This window comes from Psammomys obesus, unplaced genomic scaffold (genome assembly GCF_907164565.1).
Source record: "Psammomys obesus unplaced genomic scaffold, mPsaObe1.curated_primary_1811, whole genome shotgun sequence".
Taxonomy (NCBI): domain Eukaryota; kingdom Metazoa; phylum Chordata; class Mammalia; order Rodentia; family Muridae; genus Psammomys; species Psammomys obesus.
The window spans coordinates 21,420,211-21,435,369 of NW_026596073.1; the positions used below are offsets into that span (position 1 = coordinate 21,420,211).

A 15,159-nucleotide genomic window follows, 5' to 3' on the forward strand; every position below is an offset into this window, starting at 1 on the left:
TCCATTTTGGTAAGGGTGTTTAGCTTGCTACTTTTTAAATTTTGTTTATTTTTTAAATTTGTTTGTTTGTTTTCTTTTTTTAATTTAAGTTTTTATTAATTCTTTGTGAATTTTACATATTGCACCTCAATCCCACTCATCTCTCCATTCCTTCCTATCTGCCCTCCACCCATGCAACCTACTCCTAACGGGAAAAAAAAAAAAAGTCTGGTTGTTAAAGCTGTACTGTGTGTTACACAGTATACTGTTTTGTCCACAGATCTTTGTTTTCACATGTTCATTGCATTGAGTCATTGGTCTGGTTCAACGCTTCTGGCTCCAGCTACACTATCACACTAGATTCTCATGTGGCACTGGTTCTGCAGGATCTGCCCCTTCGTACACTCCAGCAGTTTATACATGGGCCAGATGTTGGGATGAACCAACTCAAAGCCTTGGATCTGAGCCTGGGTGGTAGCTGAGCTGCTCAGCCCACACCAACCAGGGTGAGCTCTCCAGCACTGCCCTGGATAGTTCACCCAACGCTGCAGCCGGCAAGAGGTGGGACCAGCTTTCCCACCTGTAGGTGGCAAGGGGGGACTAGAAGGGCATCTCTCCTGTGCCCACGCCACCTCACTGGCAGACTAGTGGCACAGTGGTGAGTGGTGGGACCAGCTGTCCTGTGTGCATGCCCTTGGGGCTGGCTCACCCATATTCCTGCCACCAGGGCCAGCTCAACTGTGCCGTCCAGGTGAAGTACAGAGCCTGCTCTCTTGAGTGCTGCTGTCGTGGAGAGGCAGGGCCAGCTCTCCTGCCTGCTGCAGGTGGTGAGGTGGAGGAGCTATGTAGTGAATTAGAAACTCAGCCACTTTGGAACGTAGTAATGTTCTCATTTTATAAGAGAAGAAACAGAGGGCTGGTGGTGAGGCTCAGTGGCAGAGACTTGCTTAGCTTGCATGGGGTCCTGGGTTTAATCCCTGGCACAGGGGGAGGGGGCAAAATTCATAAACTTGTTTACAGAAGCATGATTGCTAAGCTACTGGCTTCCATATATATATATATTTCACTTTTATTTAGAAACCTCTAGTTTTTTTCCCATTTCCCTCACCTCTTCCTACCCTGCTGTCCCAACTTTAAATTCTTTCATACCTTGTGAATGCATTACCCAAGGACAAACATGTTACAGCTTTTAAGCATGATGTGGTAATGCATGCCTTTTATCCTGGCACTAGGGAGATATAGGCAGGTTAGGATCAGAAGTTTGAGGCTAGTCTCTTTATGTAATGAGCATGAAGCCAGCCTGGGCTACATGAAACCCAGTCTCAAAAAAACCTATAAATATGTGCACAGATAAATTTTGTCTTGGGAAACTTTAATATTGTTAAAAAACAAACAAACAAACAAAAACCTTGAGACAGAGCAAATTGAATGGTATATTTGAGTGAAGAACAGTTGGTGAGTCAGGTAGCACAGAATCAGCAGAAACCACAGATCCCCGCCTTTTATGGGGCACTGTCCTCCCAGTGCTTTGGGGGCTGAGGCAGGAAGATTCAAGGATATCCTGGGCTACAAAGCCAGCTCCAGGTCATCCAGAGGTACACAGACAAAACATATAATTTCATTGGCAAAGCTTAGTGTATCTGTATGCCTATCTACCTATCTCTCCCCCACCCCCCATCTATCTATCTGTTTTTTTTTTTTTCCTGGTTTAACAAGGACTTCTTTATTTTGAGTAAAAGATCCTGAATATCAGAACGTTCACAATATAACTCATAATATTAACATTTATTAAGACTATCCCACTATTTTCCCGTAAGATGCATTTGACATGCCGACCCTCATTCACAAAAATCCACGGCTACATTTGTGTTGAACAGCCCCACTCATGTGGGGTAAAGAACACCTCTAAGGGAGAAAGCAGCTCTCAGGGTTACAACAAATGAGACGGCTCTGCAGATGAGGCAGCGACTACTGAAGCTGTGTGAATGGGAAGAGCGGTAATCCCTGCACAACAGCAGACTTTCCTGGAGTCTGTTGATTAAAAATCACAAGTCTTTTTATTGTTAAACCAAACAGATAATCAGAATTAAAAGCAAAAATTACAGGGTGTGACTTAAACAAAACTCCTAATGAGCCTCAAAGGAAATGAAAATGGAACCAGAGGCAAGGCGATTATGAGTTAAGGAACACAGGAAGGCTAAGAGGGGAGAATGGTGAAGCAGCCCAGGGCCTTGCCTTACTTAGGTATGAGTCAATGGAAAGTTCTTGGTCAGAGGTTAGTTGGCGGTTTCTGATTGGGTAACTTTAAGTTTCCTTTTACTGTTTATATTGAACTGGGTTTTGGTTTGTTGATTGAAAGTCTGGCTTCAGGGGGAGCCTGCAGCTGATAGCCTTCTTATTTGCTTTCATGGTGTGCCACACACTGCAAAGAGTTCCAAGGTTAAGGAGAATGGTGGGAAATTTGTGAAGGTATATTTTACAACGTGGACTCCCTTTAATTTTTGTTTGTTTGTTTGAGATGGGATTTCTCTGTGTAACTCTGGGTGTCCTGGACTCACTTAGTAGACGAGGCTGGCCTCGAACTCACATGGCTCTGCCTGCCTCTGTTTCCAGAGTGCTGGAATTAAAGGCATGCGCCACGACATCATCCCTCCTTCCCCATTTTTTTTTTTAAAAAGCTGAGTGTGGTGGTACCCATCTTTAATCTCAGTATGTGGGAGGTAGAGGCAAGCATATCTCTCTGAAATTTAGGCCAGCCTGCCCTGTATAGGTCAGAGTTCCATGCTAGCCAGGGTTATGAAGTGAGACCTTGTCTCAACAAAAATTAAAAAAACAAATATATTCGTAACATGCAAGCCTTGTGCCCAAGGGGGCCAGAAGATGACATGGACCCTCTGGGACTGGAATTAAAGATGCTTGTGAGCTGTCTTGCAGGTGCTGGGAATCAAACCCAGGTCTTCTGCAAGGACCGTCAGTGCTCTTAACTACTGAGCCATCTCTTCTGCCCCTCTAAACTAATGAATTGGCAGATAATTGTATAAATGTGGGTGCAGTAATTTTCAGTAAATGCATACATCATCTCAGACATTTATCATTTCTTGAGGTTGAGAACATCCTACATACATTCCTAACGTTTTACCTTGTTGTTCTGTTTCTTTTGAGACAGAATCTGGCCTCAACCTTACTGTGTACTGGTCTTGAACTCCTGGTTCCCTTACCTTCACCTCTCAGGTGCTGGTTTTACAGCTGTGTGTCACCACACTCAGCATTCTTTTCCTAACTATTATGGCATTGATGCTATAAAGTCATTCACTGAGATTGGAGAAATGGCTTAGTGGTTAAGACTGTGTACTACTCTTGCAGAAGACCTGACTTCTATTCCCAGCACCCATATATGTAGTGGCACACAATTGTCTGTAATTACAGATCCAGGGGATTTAATGCCTCTGGTTTGGTGACCTACACTCTATATGTGTGCATGTACACACATACTCTCTTTCTCTCTCTCTCTCTATCTATCTATCCATCTCTATATATAATGTTCATTATAATCACCCTTCTGCATAATAGAAGCTTGAATGCATTTCTCCTATCTAGCTGATTCTTTTTACCCATTAATGAATCTCTTCCCATCCCTCTTCCTCTCTCTTCCCCAGCTAAAATCTAAACTCCTTAGTTCCTTAGTCAGGAGTTGACCACTTGAAACGCAATGATACTTTTGTTGAGGACAGAAGGTCAGTATTCACAGGTCCTGGTATCCCCCAGCTTGGCTGGCCTTGAACTTATGGCCATTCTTCTGCCTCTGGGATCATAAGTGTGAGCCACTACTCCCAGCTTTGCTCAGTTATCTTTAAATAATTTGTCTCCCCACCTAAATCTGTCTTCCTCTGACTGATTGGAAGAATCTCTAGTGGGGAAGGGACATGTCTGTGCCCCCTTAACCCCATCTCCACCTTGCGGACCTAGCTTTGAAAAGTCCCTGGCACCAAGTAAACATCTGTAAATTTCCTAAATGAATACGTGGGTAAGAGACCCAGGAGTTCCCCAGAAGCTTTGACCAGAGAGGGCAGGAGTGATGACACCTCACAGGAAGTTAACAGCCCAGCTCTCGAGCCAGGCAGCATCCTGTAGGGCCAGCCAGTCAGCCAGCCTGTTTGCTTTTGCCCCTCATATCTGTTTCCTTCCCATGAGGAACCTAAGTAGGAAGTAGATAGGATACATGGTCCACTGCTTCAGAAAACATGAAACTAGAAGTGACGGGGAAGAGAAACATAAGCAGTGACACCGTGCATCCATTTATTTCAGACACCATCTTCAGTTAGGCCTGGGGGTACAAGCCTGAACACCCAGCTGCTCAGGAGGCTGGGACAGAAGGAATTCAAGTTCAAGGCCTGCCTGAGCTACAGAAAGAGCTCAGAGCAAGCCTGGGCAACTTTTTGAGACCCTGTCTCAAAACAAAAAGTGGAGAAAGAGAAGCGAGAGTGTAGTGTAATGGACAGAGTGTTTGCTTGGGATGAGGCAAGCTCTGGATTCAGTCTGGCAAAACAACAGAGCAACCAAACAGGAACAAAAGCTGCTCAAACTCAGGCAGGTGACAAGTAGCTTGGACAAAGAGCGCACGTTGTCTGGTTTCAGTTCTGCAATTATTTCCCCAGTCCTTGTGGCACAGTAAAAAGGCAGGTGCAGGGCCTTCTAGGCTGGTGCCTTCCTTCAGGAGGGTTGCTCTAAGGCGCATGTGCCATGGCGTGGGGTCCGTTGCTAGCACACACGACACTGCTAAGCTGTGTCCGTAAATAGTTCATTCCAACTCATTTCGTAAGTTACCACTCTGACTCCCATGCCTGCTCCTTGCTGGCATGCTTCCCGCCATGATCGACTCATATCCCTGGCAATGGTAAGCCCAGACACTTCCTTCTGTAAGTTGCCTTGGTCATGGCATTTTATTATAGCAGAGAAGTTAACTACAGATGTAGTTAATAAAAACCCATGAGGGATCACACATGAACTTGCACCTCTTTTGCGAGGTGGGGAGACATTTACCCGCTCTGGACGTGCTCTTCTGTTGGGTCATGGTCAGCTTCCACCCACGCTTGGTTGTCCAGCCCTATATGTCCAGGGCACTTCTGGGTTACCAGACAGTCTACAGTCTACAGCTATTTGCCAACCTCAAGGACAAGGGTCAGATGAACTGTTGTTAAGCATGGCCTGTGACCCTTAGCACAGTTTTGGGCATCACTCATTCTAACACGAGGTTATAAATAGCCTTCCTCTTAGTGGTTAGTGGATATGAAAGTAGTGTCTCAGGTAAGTGCCGAGGGAGACAGCAGTGGCTGCCTGGGTTTTCTCTACAGGTCAGTGGTGTTCCTTTGAAACACATTTTTCACATTTATTTATTTTCCACTTTTAATTATCTACTTTCCACTAGTTTAAATCCGAGAAGGGCACAGCAGCACACGGATTCTGTGTCCAATGGCCTTCGCAGGAAGGTTGCTTCAGAATTGGGCAGGAACCACGTCACTGCTTCCATGGGCCCGAGTTACTTTTCCCCAGATCGCTCTGGTTTTGTTATCTTTGCCTCCAGGAGTCACAGTATTATATTTTTGCTTTATGCACATCTCTTGCCTAAGTAGAATTCAGTTTCATCTCGGGTAAGCACCTTCAATTTTAAGAAGAGCTGTGTGCTCTCTTTGGTTCCAGAGACCTTGCTTGTAGCCAGCAAAAATGACCTTGCACCACAGCCTTCCAGGCATGTTTGTTCCCCGCAGGCCTCCACAGGCGCAAAGATGGCGGAAAGAGAGCTATTTTTCACATTTATTGCTTGTGGGTGTGTCTACATCTGGACTCTGCTTATGAGAAAACCTGTTATAGTTTTTTTTTTTCCTTTCTCTCTCCCTTTTTTGTTCCCCCTTTTTCCCTTCTTTTAGACCCTGATGTATGCTATGTAGGGACTGAACCCATTGCCTCCCACCACCATGTTAGGCAAGCATTCTACCAATGCCATTCATCCAAAATAACTTCCATTCTCTACTTTCTGGGTTTTTGTTGTTGTAAACAAAGTTTTGTTATTTTTAATCTAGGCTGGCCTTGAAATCATGACCAGTTCTTCTGCCTCACCCTCCTGAGTGCTGGGATTCCAAGGTTTATGCTACCACAACTGACTTTTTAAAACAGATTAATTAATTAATTCATTGGCTTGAGATAGCTAGAGCCCTAGCTGGTCTTGACCTGACAAGGTAGACCAGGCTAGCTATGAACTCACAGAGATTTCCCCTGATTCTGCCTTCTGAGCACAGGGATTCAATTTGTGTACCACCATGCTCAGCTTTCTGATTGCATGTTTAAAACTTAGCATACAAAGCAATGGGTTTCATTGTGGCATTTTCATACATATATGCCAATATTGTTTTTCTTCTTCCTCCGTCTTTGTGTGCCACCTTCCCTCTTGCCTGCCATGCTGCCTCTTGCTGATCCTCCTGCACCCAAATCGGTCCCTCTTCCCTTGTCTTGTCATGTGTATTCTATTAGATTCTGTCTTCCTCATTGCTAATGGTCAGCCTTCTTACTTTCATGAGCTACAGAAAGTCAGACAGAAAGACACATGCACACACACTTCTATACTTTTAACCATTTTCTGAGAATGTTATGTTTCCTTTTTTTTTAAATTTGGTGCTGAGGATTGAACCCAGAAACTTGCCCAAGCTAGACAAACGCTCTACCATTGAGCTATATCCCCAGCCCATGAGCTCATGTTTTGAATGGCTATAAAATGCTATTATACACAGGTGCCATCTTTTCCTTATCCATTCATCTGTTGATGGACACCCAGAGCTGGTTCCATCTTAGCTACTTTGAATAGAGATAACTGTGGGCACATACACGTCTGTGTGGTGTGTTGACTTAAAACCCCTTAGGTAAAGATGCAGAAGTGGAACAGCTGGCTCACACAGTTCAGCTTCTCCTTTTTTGGGGGAGCTCACACTGATCTCACCAGTGACTATGCAGAGCTGTCTTCCTACCTGCAGGATAGAAGAGTCCCCCTCCTCCACCTCACCTGCATTTGTTTTCATTGTTTTGGAGATACCCATTTTGATTGGGCCAAGATAGAACTGTGACAGTTTAATTTCGGTTTCCCCATGGCTAAGGATGTTGAACCATTATTCAGATGTGTATTATCAAATTAAAATTAAAAAAATGAAGCTTATTTTAACAACCAGGAAGAAAAGGAACAGATTTGAAAAACTATTACAACCTCAACAACAGAAGAGAGAACTGCGTCTTTGGTTCATTAGCCTATTTATGGGTAATTTGTGATTTGAGTGTTTAGTTTTGCTGGTTTTTTTTTTGTTTGTTTGTTTGTTTGTTTTAAATTACTTTACTTGTTGACATGTGGAAGTCAGAGGACCAGTTCTTTGCGTGGTTGGAATTGGGCCCCATTTGTAAAACAAATGTGCAGGACTAGGCAAGGCTTCTCCAAACTAGTCTTCATAACTTGTTTAATTTTATAAGAATGAGTGTTTGCTTACATGTATGTGTTATAAATTAAAAATAGATGATTCAGGGGGACAACCGATATTCTCTGCGAGAGGTTTATTAGGAGGGATATGGAGGATTTGGGTAGCAGGACATGGTGGGGGAAGAGAGGGGGGAAGGGAAAGGGGAAAGGGGGGGCACCCCAGGGAGGGGGGGGGGGGAAGTAAGAGAGAAAGTGAGTAAGAGAGTGAGAGAGAGACCACGTGTAGGATCGTCCCTTTTTTTTTAATTTTATTTTTTTCTTATCAGTTACATTTTATTAACTCTGTATCTCAGCCGTGTCCTGATCCCTCATTCCCTCCCAGTCCCTCCCTCCCTCCCTCATCTCCACCGTGCCCCTTGCCAAGTCCACTGATAGGGGGGACCTCCTCCCCATTCATCTGATCCTGTTTTATCAGGTATCTTCAGGACTGGCTGCAAAGATCTCCTCTGTGGCCTAATAGGACTGCTCCTCCCTTGGGGGGTGGGGAGGCCAAAGAGCCAGTCATTGAGTTCCTGTTAGAAATAGTCCTTGTTCACCTCACTATGGGAAGCCAATTGGTTACTGAGCTACCACAGGCTACATCTGAGCAGAGGTTCTAGGTTACATTCATACATGGTCCTTGGTTGCATGTCAGTCTCAGAAAAGACCCTGTGCCCAGATATATTTGGTCCTTGTGGAGCTCCTATCCTTTCCTCATCAGACTAACTCCCCTTCTTTCTTATGATTCCCTGTACTCTGCCAAAGGTTTGGTCATGAGTCTTTGCTTTGAAAACACTGCTAGTTAGAGTCTTTCAAATGCACTCAGTAGACTCCTGTCATATGTTCAATGTGCATCCCATCTGTCTTTCTAAACGAGGATTGATAATCTTACCCCATGTCCGCTCTCTTGATTATCTTTTTTAGGTGTATAGATTTCATTATGTTTATCATATCTTATAGGTCTATATAAGTGAGTATATGCCGTGTTTGTCTTTCTCCTTCTGGGATATTTCACTCAGGATGATCTTTTCTAGATCCCACCATTTGCCTGCAAATTTCATGATTTCCTCCTTTTTGATTGCTGAGTAGTATTCCATTGTGTAAAAATACCACAATTTCTGTACCCATTCCTCCGTTGATGGACATCTGGGTTGTTTCCAGGTTCTGGCTATTACAAATAATGCTGCTATAAACATGGTTGAGCAAATATCCCTTTTGTGTACTTGAGCAAACTTTGGGTATATACCTAGCAGTGGTATAGCTGGGTCTTGAGGAAGCACTATTCCTAATTGTCTTAGAAAGCGCCAGATAGATTTCCAGAGTGGTTGTATCAGTTTACATTCCCACCAGCAGTGGAGGAGGGTTCCCCTTTCTCCACAACCTCTCCAGCATATGTTGTCCCTTGAGTTTTTCATCTTGGCCATTCTGATGGGTGTAAGGTGATATCTCAGGGTCGTTTTGATTTGCATTTCCCTGATGGCTAATGAGGATGAGCATTTCTTTAAGTGTTTCTCTGCCATTCGATATTCCTCTGTCGAGAATTCTCTGTTTAGCTCTGTTCCCCATTTTTTAATTGGATTACTTGGTTTGCTGCTTTTTAGCTTCTTTAGTTCTTTGTATATACTCGATATTAGTCCTCTATCAGATAAAAGGTTAGTGAAGATTCTTTCCCAATCTGTAGGCAGGCATTTTGTTTTTATGACAGTGACTGAAGAAAAAAATTAAAGAAGATCTCAGAAGATGGAAAGCTCTCCCGTGCTCATGGATTGGTAGGATTAACATTGTGAAAATGGCCATCCTGCCAAAAGCAGTCTACAGATTCAATGCAATTCCCATCAAAATACCAACTCAATTCTTTACAGACCTTGAAAAAAAGATTCTCAGCTTCATATGGAGAAACAAAAAACCCAGAATCTCCAAAACAATCCTGTACAACAACAGATCATCTGGAGGTATCTCTATCCCCGATCTCCAGTTGTACTACAGAGCAATTGTAATAAAAACTGCATGGTATTGGCACAAAAACAGAAATGGAACCGCATAGAATACCCAGAAATAAACCCACACACCTATGAATACTCGATATTTGACAAAGAAGCCAAAACCATTCAATGGAAAATAGACAGCATCTTCAACAAATGGTGCTGGTCCAACTGGATGTCCACATGCAGAAAAATGAAAATAGATCTATATTTATCACCCTGCACAAAACTAAAGTCCAAGTGGATCAAAGACCTCAACGTAAAACCAGATACTCTAAATCTGTTAGAAGAAAAAGTGGGGAACAGCCTAGAACTCATTGGCACAGGAGACAACTTCCTGAACAGAACACCAACAGCACAGGCTCTAAGAGCAACAATCAATAAATGGGACCTCATGAAACTGAAAAGCTTCTGTAAAGCAAAGGATTGTCCCTTTTAAGGGGGCACAGTAACCACGCCTTCCAGGTGTGTTCACCTGGCTGGCTGGTGACACCTGATGACATCATCATGGGTTGCTAGGTAACCCAGAAGGAGGTTGTGTTCCAAAATACTAACAGTATGTATATGCATCACATGCATGTGTGATACTTGCCGAAGCCAGAAGAGAGCCTGGGGCCCTCCAGAACTATAGTTATCAATGGCTGTGAACCAGCATGCGGGTGTTAGAAATTGAGCCTTTCTCCTCTGCAACAGCAACAAGTGCTCTAAAACCACTGAGCTATCCCTTCAGTCCACCCTCTCAACCAGTTTGTTTTTTTTTTTTTAAAGAGTTTTTAATTTTTTTTTTTTTATGTACATTGGTGTTTTGTCTGCATGTGTAAGGGGGTCGGGTCCCCTGGAACAAGAGTTATAGACAGTTATGAGCTGTCATGTGGATGCTGGGAATTGAACCTGGGTCCTTTGGAATAGTAGACAGTGTTCTTAACCGCTGAGCCATCTCTCCAGCCCCTCACCCTCAACTAGTTTTAAGAGAAGTCAGTAGATGTGAAAAGATTAAACAGAGTTTTAGAGGTGTCTTTTTTAGCACTAGGATTTTTCGGTGTCTTTGAAAGGCTGCGCCGTTGTGAACCTGAGAGGAGAACCTAGCCCTGCCTCATAGTCACAGAGCTCTTCACGCTTTGTTGTCAGTACACAGCTACTGCAACTGGAGTTTTTAGGCCAACATTCTAGACACAGACAGTCCCAGCAGGCTAGGCTTGGCCACTTGCCCCCAGCGGGCCCGTTAAAGAGAGAGTAAGAGTAACAAGCAGAGTGAGGAGGATGTATGATTGATGTGACCACATTGGGAAGAAGTGGTCCATAAAGGGGTGCAGCGACCCTGAGTCCGTCTTACGGGGGGCTGATTTCATCTCAAGCGTTAAATAAAATCGAGGCGTTGGGCAGAAGATGGCATGATTAAGCAGTCCTGGTCAGTGTGTGATCTCACCCGTTATTCCTCAGCTCCAGTCTAGCATGGTGGTCGGAAGATGTCCTTACTGCTCGAGGGTTCAACAGGCTGAGGCAATTCTCAGCACACGGTTACTTCTCCTTGTGTGGAACCTGGTAGCAGAATGAGAACTTGGTACCAGGGCTGAGAAGGAATGCATGGAGGTCCTTAGTATTGTCTGTGGATCTGTCTTCTATCATCTGTGTATCTATCAGGGCTGGCGGGATGGCTCAGTGGTTAAGATTGAACACTGCTATTGTCTTGTAGAGGACTGGAATTGGGTTTCCAGCACCATGGGAGGAGGCTCACAATAGTTAGTAACTACATGTCTGGGGATCTCATGTTGTCTTCTGGCCTTCACAGGGACTGTACTCAGGTGCTCAAACTCTCTCTCTCTCTCTCACCTAATTAGAAATAAAAATAAATAAATAATATTTGTCTATTTGTGTTTTGAAACAAGGTCCCGTGTAATCCAGGGTGCTGTCAAAGTTGATGAATAGTTCAGTCAGGGCTTGAGAACCTGCTTCTCTTGTTCCCACTTCCCAAGTTCATTGATTATAAGTATAGGTCATCGTATGGCATAATGGCCCTTTATGAACATATCTGCACCAACAAGGTTAGGTCCCACTGAACCTTTCAGCGGCATCTGAAAAGACTGTGGGGTCAGTATTTTTGCTGAGACTGTTGACAGTGAGTTGAAGCCTAACATTTTTGCCTAAGGGCCGGGCTAGCTGAGTTGGTAGGATGCTTGCACGGTGTGCACAAAGCCCTAGTTTTGGTTCTCGGTCCTCAGCACACGTAAGCCGTGTAAGGCACACTCCTAGAATTCCAGCAATACCTTGAAGCAAGTTAGAGGCCAGGGTGAGCTACAAGGTACCCTGTGATACCCTGTGTCAAAGACAAACAACCAAACTAAAGTAGTCAAAAAAAAAAAAAAAAAAAAAAGAATTTGCCTCAAAGTTGTCCCGGGGGTGGAGGTGGGGGGAAGTGTATCGCTGAGAGATTGTAAAGCCCCAAACTTTAACAAATGTTATTGAAATGAGCCAATTTTAAATATTCACCTCTAGGCGTTATTTCAGCATCTGCTTATTCCGCCAGTTTGTTGACTGCCCGGTGTTAAGGGGAAGTAATGCATTGTAAGTAAGTAACAAGAAAGAATGTTTTGTAAAATGCATGTAAGTGAGAAGAAAAACTGCATATATGTGGTTTTTCTTGTGGCTTGTGTGGATGGGCTCCCAGCTTCAAAGCAGACACTTACTTCCTTCTTACGGTGTGCACAGATGTTCGTGTCCTCTTGTGTGTACATTATATGGGGGCCAGAGATCGACTTTAGGATCCCTCTCTGGTTTTTGGGACAGTCTCCTCACTGGACCTAGAGCTAGCTCCCTGAGTCCCTGGCATCTTCCTAGCTCCCCTGCCCCTCCAGTACAGGGTGAGACCCAATATCCTAAAACAATAAAACAAAAATAATTAATGAAAATTAAACACATGGACCCCTTTGCTTGTAATTAACCCATAAATTCCCTTTAGAGGGGACTAGTAATAGGTTATTATCCCATTTGTCTATAGATGTTTTGCTGTTGACTGAATGTGTTTAATATTAAACAGCTTGCATTATTGTAACTATAGGTCTAGATTAAATGATTTCCTTTTTTAAGATTTTTTAATTTATGTGTGTGTGTGTATGTGGGGGTATGTGTGCTTGAGTGTGCATGCTAGTAGAGGGCAGAAGAGGGCATTGGATCCCGTGGACCTTGAATCGCAGGTGGTTGTGAGTCTCATGACATGAGTGCTGGTAACCAAACTTGAGTCCTCAGGAAGAGCAGCAAGCTCTTAAATGCTGATGTAGTGGAAGCTTTGGTTATATTATATAAATATGCTTTTATTGTAATCCCAAGTGTGGGATGCAGGTATCCATACCTGATCTTTGTCAACTGATAAACAGCCTCGTAAGAGGGCATGTGATCCTTGTCATCTGGAAACTGCCTCCTGTAGGAGTACGATTTTGCCACCTGAGAAGCATCCTATGGAGGACTTGGAGAATGTAAATAGGAGCCCTGAGAGAAAGAGAATGCTTCACTTCTGCACGCTCCTAGAGAGAGCACTTCAGAGACTGCTTCAAATCCTTGTTGCTGCTTTTTGCTATTGCTGGATTCCTGGATTGCTGATTGCTGGTTTGTTGGTTTGCTGATTTGTTCTGCAGCTGCGTTTACTGCTGCTGCTGGTTTGCTGGTTTGCTAAACTGTGGGAAACCTGATGGTGAAGAATGGAAGCACCACAAGGAAGTACATCCAAAGAGGTTACATCCCCTGCCCCTACTAACTTTCTTTCTCTGCTGCCTAGGGTTGGAAGGGAGGTTGGAAGCTAACCACTGGCTGTGGAAACTCTTCTTGCTGAAGAGGCTTGGGCTTTTGCTATGAAGAGCCATTACGCCATATGACGACCTACAGCTATAATCAATGAATTAGGGAAGAGAGGGCAGAAGAAGCAGTTTTTCAAGCCCGACTGAACGACTCTGAGGCTGATTTTCTCAGGCTCCATTGTTGGTGACATCCTGGTCCTGCTGTACAGTTGAGCAGAGCTGCTGGCAGAGTGTGCTGCAGGGAAGACAGTTTGGGAGACATTTCATATTCCTCTCCCCTTCTCCATCCTGATTTTAAATTTTGCACATTCTAATGCTGCAAAGCATGTGTGAGAGAAGAGGTGTGCTTTGGAGCGCTGTTTGGATATTGGCTGCCTTCCAATGGATCGATGTAATTCAGTGATGAGTCAGAAGCAGGTGGACTGCTGAGTCAGGTTATGATCTGGTGCTGTCAAATCTGGGCAAGGCAATCAACATCTCAGCCTCAAATAGCAGCAACTAAGTGGGCTGCTTGCCTTTCTCATTCATAAGACTCAGAGAATCCAGAGAGTGAAAGTTCAAATGATTTAAAGCCATACAAAAGGGTACATAATGTTTGAGTATTGTTTATTTGTTTTATTTCAGTTTTGGTTTTGGTTTTTCAAGACAGGGTTTCTCTGTTTTAGCTCTGGCTGTCCTGGAACTCTCTCTGTAGAGTAGGCTGGCCTTGAACTCAAACAGATCTACCCGCCTTCTGCAGCCGCCACCGGCCATAATGTGTTTTTAAATATTTCAAATTAGCTGGGTGTGGTGGTGCACACCTGTAATCCCAGCAGATAGAGGAGGCAGATACGTGTGGATCTCTGTGAGTTTGAGGCCAGCCTGGTTTACAAAGAGAGTCGAGGATAGGCAAGGATACACAGAGAAACCTTGTCTTGAAAAAAAAATTATATAGAATACATTAGTTAATTATTATTATTGTGGATAAACATGAACGGGTTATCATTGCCCAGCTCCTCAGACATTAGTAAATATCTATAAAAATCATTTTCCTTGCATGTTTAGAATTTGTGTACCATTTGAGGAATAATGTATATCCTGCCATGTAGGAGGCTAGTCAGATTTTAAGGTATAGAGAGCCCTAGATGTAAAAACAGGAAGTCATTTGTTGAGTTCACCTAATTTTCTGCTTCCTGAATTTTATAGAAAGCAGATAAATCCAGCCTTTGCAGTGCTCTGTGGAGCTTGTGTGTGAAGCCAGGCAAAGGTCATGAGTGGGCAAGCATGTATTGCTATATTCCAGAAGGGAGTTGGAAGTTTTTGTTTGCAACCTTTTATGCAGCAGGTGTTATGCCTAGGTCATGAGACACTCTCCTCCCCCCAAGAGACCACCAGGAACACGAGTCCGATGCAAAACACACAAGGGTCTTTATTCAAGCTTGAGCTTGGGTCGCAATCCCACCCGTCATAGCCGGTGGGAGAATGGCCCCCAGCTCCAAGAGAACAGGGTTTTTAAAGGGAAAAAATGCAAGCAGGGACCTCCAAGCCTTGGTGTTACATGATTGGACAAAAGGTAAAGGAATGAAATACTCCTAGTTGATTAACGGCCCCTGGCCAAACCACAGAGAGGAGCAGCTTGCCAAGAGGAGCACCGTGACCCTGGGAACAACTTATGTTTTCGTAACTGACCCCATCTTTATCAGTCTGCCTCAGTTGCTGTGTCTAGCTGCAGGCTGCTGAGAACATTCTGTGGTTTTTATCTTAGCACTTAAGGGTGGGAACCAAGGTACTCCAAGGACAAGCTAACCTTGGATGGAGTCTGAGAAACAACACAGAGTTAGTTCTGCTTATTTAACCCTTTCACAGATGGAATCAGCTGCTGTCTGGAACAATGAAGTGAAAACAAAAGTCCCTTGTCCTGGCTATCAGAAGAGGCTCT

General features: G+C 43.9%; 1 protein-coding gene and 1 pseudogene across 1 annotated transcript in view; one reads left to right on the plus strand and one right to left on the minus strand.

Moving 5' to 3' along the window:
* Positions 1-15,159, plus strand: part of Nceh1 (neutral cholesterol ester hydrolase 1) — a 60,662-nt gene that overhangs the window by 11,824 nt on the left and 33,679 nt on the right. The gene's annotated exons all lie outside the window — the stretch shown is intronic.
* LOC129690432 (60S ribosomal protein L35a-like) lies at positions 5,406-5,729 on the minus strand (annotated as a pseudogene).